Genomic DNA, 11,858 nt, shown 5'->3' on the forward strand with positions numbered 1-11,858 from the left:
AAAAGACAACGCTGATTTATTGCTTTTTCGATTACAAATGTACATCATTGTTGATTTACCATTTTAAAGATGTTACGTACAGATATCTAAATTGGCCTTTGTAAAAGAAGATTTAAGAATGGTAGGATAGCCATATATGTACCAAATGAATACCACCAAAAACTTATGACAAAAGTTTCCTTTTTTGTCTTTTATAATTTTACAATGCCACCCAATAAACTGTTTACAATTATTTAGAATTTACATTTTTATGTACCAATTTAATTAAATAGCTTTTACTTGATGTCGATCGTACCTATTCTTTTACGTTTAGGTTTTTAAGTTATTTTATTCAATTCAATTATTATTTAGACCAGTAGAAAGAAAGCTTACCGTTTCTAAAGCAAACAGATTCAAGCACATATAAAACAAATGCCAAATTAAACTTACCGAATCGTCAAGAGACCGCTGATTGTTCTGCGGGTTGCACACATCACTTAGATGGATGACAGTTAATTATAATAACTATAATTCGGATAAGTATCATGTTAATAAGATAATGTAACACTATTACGCACTCTTAATGTTCAAAGTACAATTTTAGTCTAAAACTGTTACCACGAAAGCGCGGCGCACGACGTCGACACTCCCGAAAGACAATCGAAAACAAACACGACGCGACAGGACTTACTCAAATGCAAAATGTATGTACTTGCAAATTATTGACGAACACAAGAAATATAATTCGTAATTGTTCAATTTCATCATTTTACAATCCGAACAGAAGCTAACCAGCGAACGCGCACTAATAACGTACATGCAAAAACTTTAACGCCAACTAATAACATCGTTCGTGACCACGGGCACTTGATTAATTAAACAAACAATAAAACTATACGGATTGTAGTCACCAGTGGCGTATCTTTGGGCTTGCTGTGTTTAACATATCTACAAATATGTCCATTTTAGGCTCCTGTAAATAAAAGTTAAATATAAGAAATTATTAATAACTATAAGTGCACGAAATAATAATTAGATGTTTGATTAATTTTCAGTTATTTATAAAGAATAAAAATATAACAACTTTACACAATAATTATTTGGACCTAAGAGAAACTTGACCCTTAAAGATAAACAAAATCTATTACTGAAATAAACTTGAACTAAACTGATAAGTCTTGGAGCAAGTTAATAAGTTCGACTACTTGAAGGAAATAATAACATTGCGGGAGATTGTTGAAGTTGGAAGTCCATATTGATGAAATAATGTTTCGAAAATTGGATAGTAAACATTTGCAATAACTTGGAGAGAAAAGTTTTTGCTGCATTAACCCTCTACTACTTCCTATACCCCTTTTAGACTCCTTGATGCTTAAAATATTACAGAAGGGTGGAAAGCGGAAAGTAATCAATTGATTTTGGTGAAAAAGCATTAATCAGTTAATGGGCATTGTTTTTTAGGGTTCTCTACGTAGAAGTTTACAAAACAATTGTGCAGAACATTTAAACATTCTCGAATCTATCTTATACAAGTGTGTGTAATCAGTAATCATTAAATTATGTAAAGGGTGCAAGCAAGTACTTATAAATGCAGCCGGCTTGAACGATTCCATATCTCCAATCCCTAAAAGCTCGGACTAACCCGCAGCTTACAGAAGCATTCACGAGCATCATCACGTCGCTATTGTCATTACATCACATTTACAACCATACATTAATTTTTGGTCCTTCGAGACGGATTTGGACGGTCCAAAATTTGAATTTCAGTTTTTCAAGCCTTTGTATAGAAATAGGTACGAATCCTTCAACATCATTAAAGACAGTACAACTGTAGGGATAGATATACAGGGACAAAAGATTAGTATGCTTAGATTTGCAGATGATATAGCAGTATTAACATTTAGTAAGAAGATAGCTTTAAATATAATGGAAGCGGTACTGACAAAACAGTATTGTATGAAAATAAATAAAAGTAAAACAAAAATGCTGGTATGCAAGGGAAGAAACAATAGAGAAAAAGCGAATACAAAGATAGGAGACAAAAATTTAGAAAAATTGGTCAATTTTAGGCATCTAGGAAGTCAGATAAGAGTAATAGGGATATAAGCAGGGGATAACGCAGGGTGGAGTCGCCTTCAATAAAAATAAGTAACTTGTATAGTCGCGAACGGTTAATTCAGAAATTCGAAAAAGGTTGTTAAAGGTATATGTTTGGAGCGCGTCGTTGTACGACTGCGAAACATGGACGGTGGGCGCAGCGGAAAAGAAAAGGTTAGAAACGTTCGTGGTGTTACAAGTGAATGATGAGGATACCGTGGATAGAGAAGATTAGAAATGAAGAAGTATTAGAAAGAATAGGAGAACAGAGGGCTCTATGGAAGTCAATAAGAAATAGTGGAGATAGATTAGACCTCCTCAGGAATGAGGGTCTAGTCAGAGACATATTAGAGGCAGAAACGGGAGGCAGGAGGGGTAGAGGTAGACCTAGATTAGATTATTGTTCGCAAATAGTTAAGGATGTTCTAGTTTTAGGGAAATGCGAAAATTAGCTCAGGATACAAAGGAGTGGCGGTGTGTGTCCAACCAGTCTTTGGACTGACGACCTTATGATGATGATAACGAATTCTTCAGCATAGTGGAAAACACCCCTATTGTCGATCATTGAAATCTAATTCGTCGTACGATGTTATTCTTAATAATTGTCGGATTTTATTGGAATTGTAATGAATAACGGAATAATCAACTGTTTGAATGTGAAATCGTCTAAATTATGTAAAATTAGATTGTAAGAGGTTACCAGTTGTTTCTACAACAACATTAAGTGGAGCGGGCGAGCTTAGCGCGATTAAAAAGGATAATTTGTTAAGACCGAGGATCTAAAAGGACGAAATCTTTCCTGCGTTAATTAAGGAAGCGCGGTATAATGAGTACATAATTTTCCATTTAAAATCTTACTTCACCCTCCCGCAAGTGACAAGCCATTTATAACTGAAGATAAGGGCTACCGCTTATACATTAACGGAGTTCCTTGAACAACCACAAATTTGCCCAGCTACGCCACGCCGCCTTGGATAAAACACCAGTAATTAGAAAAAATACACATATATATATAAGCATATATAGTGCATCAGTGTGTTACTAACTGCTAGGAAGTAAAATGATAGTGGGAAGTCCGCACAAATTACCAAATTGTGTATCTTTAAAAATTTTTTGTTCTGCTTGTAACGGTTGATACGCGCATTGTTTTAGTCATGTTCTTTCATCCTTGTTGAGATGGATCTATCATCTATCTTTTTCCGATGTAGAACTCCACAGGAGCATGGTAACTGATAGACACCATCAGATTCCAGCGGAACAACATCCTTCACTCTGGTAATCTAGTCTTTAAGTTTACCGCAAGTATTGAAGATTGTTTTGATGCCATCCGTCTGCAAAATTCGACTGATTTTGTCCCTGAATCCTTTAATTAATGGAACACTTGCTGTAAACTTTGGCTTTACTTCAGTGAACTTTAGTGCTAATCTGCGAGGATGTCCATCCCTCGTATCACGCCTCCAGTACCCACTAAAGATAAGACGATCAGTGGCAAAACAAAATTCCTTATTTAATGATTCTGATTGAAGGATTGATCATTGACTGTTTCTGTTCCAGATGATGCTGAGAATTGGTAATGAGATATCGTTTGACATGGGGAGACTTCTGGTGGATGGTGTATGTCCGCAAGTGCCATAACATAAAGGATTAATTACTGACTCTGCTTTGGATGATGGTGAGAATTGGCATTGATATATCTTTTGATATGGGGAGACTTGCGGTGGATGGTGTATGTCCGCAAGTGCCATAACATAAAGGATTAATCACTGACTCTGCTTTGGATGATGGTGAGAATTGGCATTGATATATCTTTTGATATTGGGAGACTTCCAGTGGATGGCGTGTGTCCTAAGGTGCCATAATATATAGGAAGACCAGTTTTCTTCGTGTTCCCGATTCGGGAACTGCGGTTAGAATCCGGATATTCGTTTTCTTTAGATTTTACTATTATAATTGTAAGATTTAAGGTATCTATAATGTGAATCCTGACATTATCCTGTTTTATCTTTAAAGAAAACCATGCCAAAAGGCAAAACTGTGAACGCTAGCCAATGTATTGTTATTCCAAATAAACTTTGTGAAACGAACGACGAGTAATTGTTTTTAATCTAAAAGCAGGAGGTAATGTTGCGCACGTTAAAACAGAAGAGGTGAACTCGTGACGTCTGAATGATGAAGAGAGGCGCTGCGCCGTTGCCAAGAAGAAATAATTTACAACACCCGTAAGACAGGGCGTAATTACTAGAAAGACAACCGCGGTGTATACGGAGTAAGAGAAGGGAGGACGATAGATAAACAGAACGAGGAACGGGAGTAAAAGAAGAAACGGGAAACGTTAGATGCATTCGCTGAAAGCGGTCGCCTATAAAACAGTTTATGAGTATTTAAGCTGAATATTACCGCTGAAAGTGAAGTGGCCTAACGCTTAGATCCTTGTACCGAGATCCTTAATGTTTCGACGACTGTGCGCGCTGCCTCCTCTGTGCTCTTGCCGACAACGGATGTTAATTGAAAAGTAAAAAGGCAACGAGAACCAACTGTCGAGTTTGCAGAAGACATTCTAAATGAGTTGTAAAGTACCTACGTACATTGCTACACGTTACGTATTACCAAACCCTCACTTCTCTTCGCGTTCTACGACCCACACCACCGACTGGAGGTTTCGTTTCAATAAAAAAGAGCTTCGTCAGGAAAACAACCCCAGATCTCTTTATTTTTGAAAAAAATCCACATAGCTGCGTCTACCTCCCGAAAAATGGTCTCACAAAAAAGTCAGAACTCATTCATGATAGAGGAAAACGTTTCAAATCTGGTTCGTCATTCAAACCGTCTAAATGAATCACTTTTTGCTCTAATAATGCTACGTAGATGTAGTCGTAGATTCTTTGAATGGTTGGCAATCCTGATACAATACGAAAGCAATTTGCAGATTCAGTTTTAAAACTGTTTGTAGGTATGTACAGTCTATTTCAATTTGTTAGAATTGTGACCTTGAATAAATCTGCGCGAAGATAGAAAGAATACACACTAGGCGTGAGCAAGACAGAAATAGTTGGAACAAGCTTGAACGAGCAGAGCTCTCGATGGGCGGTCTTAGGAGATCGGCTAGAACTGTACAGTACTAGACGAAAATGTTTAGCAATTTCTTAAAACAAAAATGTATATAAATTAACAATAGAAAACAAAGCAAAAGTTTTATAGGTGTGTAGAACGTTAAGTTAATTCACTTGTTATTATTTTTGGCTAAATATGCTTTTAAATAAAGCATATTCTTAAATTTTAACGAGGCAGTTTAAATAATTTTGCAAATGGTACTGTACACTTTTGTCTAGTTCTCGCTCGATGATCGGTGAAGAAATGAGCTCCGCAGACAAATATGATTGAATTTGGAATCATGCTACGGCGCATATTAATAAAGGGAAGAGGCATATCTCAAACTTCTTGAAACGAACAGTACCTATATTTCATTATTATCAATTGTTAAGTAAGACCAAGAAACGTGAATTAAATCGGCATAAAAACCTTTAAATTAAGCAGTAGATACCCACCTACTTATTAAGATTTATACATAAATTATCATTGTATACATATGATTCCCTAATTTAACAAAGTCGTGAACGAAACGGTGAAATTTAGTTAAGATTGTAAGGAAATAAAATAATAATGAAGTCTTGCATTTAATTTTGGAAGAAATACTTGAAAACGACACAAAGTCACAAGTTTATAAGTATTGTTGCTCCAAGATTGTCTTTGGCCATATGCAGTTTTATCAAACTACTCGATCCGAAAGTTACATAGAGCAATTCAGTTCCTGAATTGAATTCTCTAACAATTGCAGCGAATTTCCCATTATAATAGCGTCTTCGAAGAGAAATAACAATGGAAACGTACTAAGCGGACGTCATCGTCATTTCAGCATTTTTTTCTACAATAGCACAAACTTTACACATTTGGGGTTACGTCTGATACGCGAAAATGATAAAAATCAGAGGGTAACTATAGAAATTGATGAACTATTGAATACATTTGCAAGACATAATAAACGACGTGTCATTATATACGGAGTCATTATAAGCGATCATAACAATATTATTCACTATGTGCGAATTAATCATTTACCATGGTCCCACTGCTTAAAAGTTTGATTAGTCTCTTAATAAAAAGACCTGCTTTTGTTTATAACTTCTCTTTTCGAAGATAATTATTCCAATAATTTTTTAGCTAGACTAAGAAATTAGGTTATTACCTATTATAGTGAAAACGGAAGCTTTCATATTCTATTAGGCTTTATCCGCGGCGTCGCTCGCGTTGATGTCCTAAATACATGTCAATGATCATCGACGACCACACAATACTAATTTTTCAATCCCTAGGGAAGAGTAGTTTTTTCTGTGTAATAGGTACTTTTCCAAAGTTCTTTTCTCTATCTCTGATAATGTGTCTACAAAATTTTTTGATATGTATTACCTACTCGCGGCTTCTTTCGCGTTGATACCGTAAGTACGCAAAAACTAATTCTGCTATCCCTCGGGAGTAGTAGTTTTTGTCTGGATAAAAGGTACCCTCCGACAAAATTTCATGCTGATCGGTTAAGTAGTTAAGGCATGAAATAACAACAAGCAAACAAACCTAACTTATATTTTAAATGCAAACTTAATTAAAAGAGAAAAAAAGTTAAAAGGGTAATAGTATGTGGCCACTAAAAGTTATAATAAACAAATTACCCTAATACTATTCGTAAGAATAATATAATATCAGAGGGTTTATGACTTCGAAATAGTGGATGGATATATTTTTGAGACCATTTAACAATATTCAATTTAAATGTGTACGCATGCAAATATCTCATTCAGAATTAAATAACATACAAAAATTAATGACACCTATTGTTAATCGTTTCGAACGAGACTGATGAAACTAAAATCCATGTAACGAAACAGATTTTATAAATAAATAATTCAAAAACCAAGAAATATTTCATTTCTTAATTAATTATTTCATTGGGATTCTTTGGGAAATAAAACTTTTCCATTCATATCTAACGATAAGAATATTAATGGAATTATTCAAAATGGAAACAATTGATTTTCTATTTATCCATCTATTTATTTATGAATGGTTTTATATAGAATTTATAAATTTTGCATTGGTTCCCATTGAAAATCAATGGAAATTTTTCCTATGTAAATATTAATGGAATTATATTGTAAATGGAAACAATTATTTTTCCATTTATGCCAAATGGTTTTGAATGGAATTTACAAATTTTCCATTGATTCCCATTGAACTTCAATGGAAATTTTTCCTACGGGATAGATTGATATACTGTCTAATTAATTAATAATCATAGTAGAGAACTTATTTCGAGAGTTTTAGTTGTGAACTTTTCCACAACTTATTATGTATTACTGTCGCGTTTTCCCCATTTTGTAGCGTCTATACCTTCGAACGCGCATTGGTAAAAATGTAAGAGTAAAACTTGAGACTAATTGAAATTGTGTAGAGAATTTGAATAGTGCACGTAAAAAAGGATGCAAATTGGATTTCTTAAAAAAAAGCCTTCAGTAGGTACCTAATTCTGTCGCTTAATGGGCTGCTTATTTGCATTATTCGAAACAATAGGCGCTCCTATTCTAAAATTTTAAGGGGTTAATTGTAGCCAGTTCTTGCTGGATTTATTCATTCGCCGTTCGTTCATTGACGAGCACTCATTTCACGAAACATTCACAAAAACACCACAATAGCAGACGGCGGGCTTAATACAATTTGAATAAATGATCCAGTATATACATACATACATATACATCTAAGTAATTATTGTACTTACGTTACAACCTGCAGTACCCCTGAACCACCCTTCTCTAGAAACGGCATTGAGCGAAACTGAAAAGAAACCAACTATTTACTATCGTTGAAGGGAAAAATGTCAAGAAAAATGCCTAATTGTTTAAATTTAATTACTGTATCACTAGGTTTTCAAAATATGGAGTTCTAAAATTTATGGGTTTCAGTTTTAAAGACTTTAGATCTCAAAAATTAATACATTGTTAACACCTGACATTGAAACAGAATCATGTTTCGCTATAGAGAATGACCGCTTATACTTCAAGATTCCAGAGCCGCCAGAAATTACTCATTTCACTTTACTTCTTTCCATGTGCTGCCTTTTAGGCAATGCTTCACAGAATGTTGTTAAAATTATAATTGATAGAGGTCATTGATACTTTTGAAGCTTCACTATCATTTAATTTGTTATTGTTTCTGTAACTTTTCAATACCACTTTAACGTTTAACAAACACTATTTAATGTTTGTTCGACTAGTTTTGTCTTTATTAGGACATTTTCAATAATCAAATACAACCAAATATTTGATCAAATATTTCATTCTTGAAAATGTCCTAATAAAGACAAAACTAGTCGAACAAACAATAAATAGTGTTTTATTTTTAAAGTTAAAGTGAAATATTGATAAGTTACAGAAATTTACAATCAACACTCCCACAAACTTCCTACCGACGATAAATATTTCTGCCAGATGCTCCAGAGTTTGTAAAAAATTCGTAATATTATAGTCTTTCATTTTTAAATTTGATACCTGGGGAACTATATCAATACTTTTTGTAAGCAGCTAGGCCAATTTTAGAGGCCAAACATCCCCCAGGCACAATTAAAATGTTATTTAAATTGTACCTGGGGGATGTTTGGTCCCTTCTATTCGTCTAGAGGTATTGAAACAGTTCCCGAAGTATTATATTTAAAAATGAAGACTCACACTATAAGTAAAATTACAATCTTCTTTTTGCGAACTTTCAAGCTTCTGGCAGAAATTTACCGCCGATGGGAAGTGTCGGGCAGTGTTCAAGGAGAAAATGAAAAACGAAAATTTACCTGAATATTAAAGGGATGTTTATAATTCATTCCACTAGCCCGTTACTTCGTAAACAAAAATAATAAAAATTACAATTTGTACCCGAATTTGTAAAAACAAAATCCCAATTGAAATCAATTTACTAAGTATTTCAGAAAATACTACAAACGGCACAGTGAACGCCATCTGTAGCACGATGCTACATTTTAGGATTACGTATTTTTCAACAAGGTCCACTTGTGTGGATATCTACTTGCTGAAAACGAATCCCGGCGTAGCCAACCTCAACGTGATAGGCACGTTAGCTTAATCGAATAAAATAATTCGAAGTGGTCTGTATTCTGTCGAAACTGCCAGACGCGGATCGCGATTTCGATCTTTTTGGATCTCATCAGCGCGTCGCAGGCAGCTCCGACAGAACACAGACCAACTTTTACCTGCTGTCTTAACAGTGCGTTTCAGAAAATACTACAAACGGCACAGTGAACGCCATCTGTAGCACGATGCTACATTTTAGGATTACGTATTTTTCAACAAGGTCCACTTGTGTGGATATCTACTTGCTGAAAACGAATCCTGGCGTAGCCAACCTCAACGTGATAGGCACGTTAGCTTAATCGAATAAAATAATTATTAATTAATTTTCACCATTATACGTACTGTTAAGACAGCAGGTAAAAGTTGGTCTGTGTTCTGTCGGAACTGCCTGTGACGCGCTGATGAGATCCAAACAGATCGAAATCGCGATCCGCGTCTGGCAGTTTCGACAGAATACAGACCACTTCGAATTATTTTATTAGGTATTTTAGTTGATATTACAAATTAAATTGTAACAATTAAGAAAATTGAAATAATTTTTAAAAAAAACATGTCAAAATTGATTTTTTTTCGTGTACCTAATGTCTGACGGCTCTGGGATCTTGCTCTATTATAGTTATAGGGAGTAAATCAGTATAATATGCGTAATACTAGCAGATATGGAGCTTTTAGTACTTAAATGTTCTGTTATAAAGAGTTTAGAATATTTCTTACGTAAAAGTTCGTCGAAAGTATCTGAAGTAAAGCAGTCGGAGTTAGCGGAAGTAAATGGCGTTAATATTTTCTCACCGTTATCACGCAATTTACGTGTTACTGTTTAGAATCGTCATTTATCAAGAAAACCTAATGGATCGTGCCGAAACCTGCAGGAACGGAGCAAGGTCACCAGGGTGTGTCTGGCGGATTAAAAAAAGGAATTGATCGGCCGGGTTAGTAGGCTGGTGAAAATTTTATTCTAATAATAAAGGGCTCTCTGGACGGTCGGTTGGCATAGCCGGGATCCAAAAAAAGGAATATCTGCGGTAAGCTACAAGCTTACAAATCATTATTAATTTGCCTAATTTCTTTTCGGGAGAGGAAAATAATTTGGACGGATGTCGGAGATCCGACATTGTTTATGCTCCCCTCGAGATTTTAGTGTCTGCAGGAGAGAGGCGGACTTCCCACGAAAACCCACCACCACCACCACCCTTCATTGAATAAAGAAGAAATTTCTGATGAAGGCTTTCTACAGAAAAGCTCTTTTACAAGTTGATTTATGGCCGGCTTTGTAAATATCAATTAAACTAAAATGCAAACGGGACAAATTAAAATTGAAACGAGTTTCTTACCGTCAATTTCGAAACGACCTAAACGTCGCGTTTTACATCCAGAAAATATTAGACCTCAATTTGTGTACGTACCTACTTTGACAATACACTCAATTATCTTTTAATTACACAAAAAACGGTTTTTATCGAAACTTCATCAGTAATTCGAAAAAGTAAAAATTTCGTTAAGGCCAAAAGAGTGCATATCTCACAAAAAAATTTCTTTGTTTATATAGCGACAGAGTAAAGAAATCTTTGTAAATATTTTCCATGTTTAAAAAATTATTAATTGCATTCATTTGATTCGAAAACATTCAGAGGAATTAATTAATTCCTTCTCATAGATATATATGAAGATTGGAAAAACTTTGGCGGTTGTTGTAGAACAAACAGAATAGCTCAAAACCCCAACGCCAAAACACGACACTGTAGTTGTCCAACTACAGTGTCGTGTTTTGGCTATTCTGTTTGTTCTCATAGATCAGGGATGGCGAACCAATGGTACGCGTGCCATTAGTGGCACGCGACACAATTTTTTGGGCACTACACTAATTTCAATCACAAATTTCATTATGCATTACGAAAAAAAGTCTGAAGTAGGTATTATATGACGACCAACCCTAAGTGAAGCTTCAACGCATAGAGATGTCATTCGCGCTTTTGAGGCTAAACTGCCAGTTTTCAAGAACGACATCATCACAAGAATCTACAAGTAATTTCCAAATTTGAAAAAATATAACAACAATTTAGAGATACATGAGAATCCAGACTAAGATCAAGTTACTGAAGAATTTGTTTCTGTGATTGATTCTTTAATCAAGGAATTTTCAGCGAGATTTTCTCGGCCCAGAGAATTATCGGAAATACTCAAGTTTATGTACCCTGATGTGACGTCATTTGATAAACTGAATTTGTCCCAATTCAATAGGTTGGAAATTGAAGAATATGAAATGCAGCTGAATTATTTCCAGTCTAGTTCAATATGGAATCAAAAATTTGTTGAAACAAGGAAAGAGTTAGAAATAATTGAAACAGAAAGATTAACAGGTGCCAAGTGAAAATGCTAATAACAAAATTTTGGAAGCATGGAATGCGTTACCAAAACAATTGAATTATTTGAAGAAGCTGACTTATACTATTTCAACAATGTTTTCATCAACCTATGCCTGCGTGTCATTATTTTCAGAGATGAGTAACATTAAAAACTCGATTAGAAACCGTTTGACAGATGACTCCAGTTCAGCATGCATTCTTACAAACTTAACATAAGTTATTTGTCATCTAATCT

General features: G+C 34.8%; 1 long non-coding RNA gene across 1 annotated transcript in view; it reads right to left on the reverse strand.

Moving 5' to 3' along the window:
* Positions 1-435: 435 nt before the first annotated feature.
* Positions 436-11,858, reverse strand: part of LOC108732403 — a 14,764-nt gene continuing 3,341 nt past the window's right edge. The window contains exons 2-3 of the long non-coding RNA XR_001937088.1: positions 7,901-7,956; positions 436-952 (exon numbers count right to left, since the gene is read on the reverse strand). This is a non-coding gene — a long non-coding RNA (uncharacterized LOC108732403). The remainder of the gene's footprint in view (positions 953-7,900; positions 7,957-11,858) is intronic.

Source organism: Agrilus planipennis, unplaced genomic scaffold, assembly GCF_000699045.2.
Source record: "Agrilus planipennis isolate EAB-ADULT unplaced genomic scaffold, Apla_2.0 scaffold73, whole genome shotgun sequence".
Lineage (NCBI taxonomy): Eukaryota > Metazoa > Arthropoda > Insecta > Coleoptera > Buprestidae > Agrilus > Agrilus planipennis.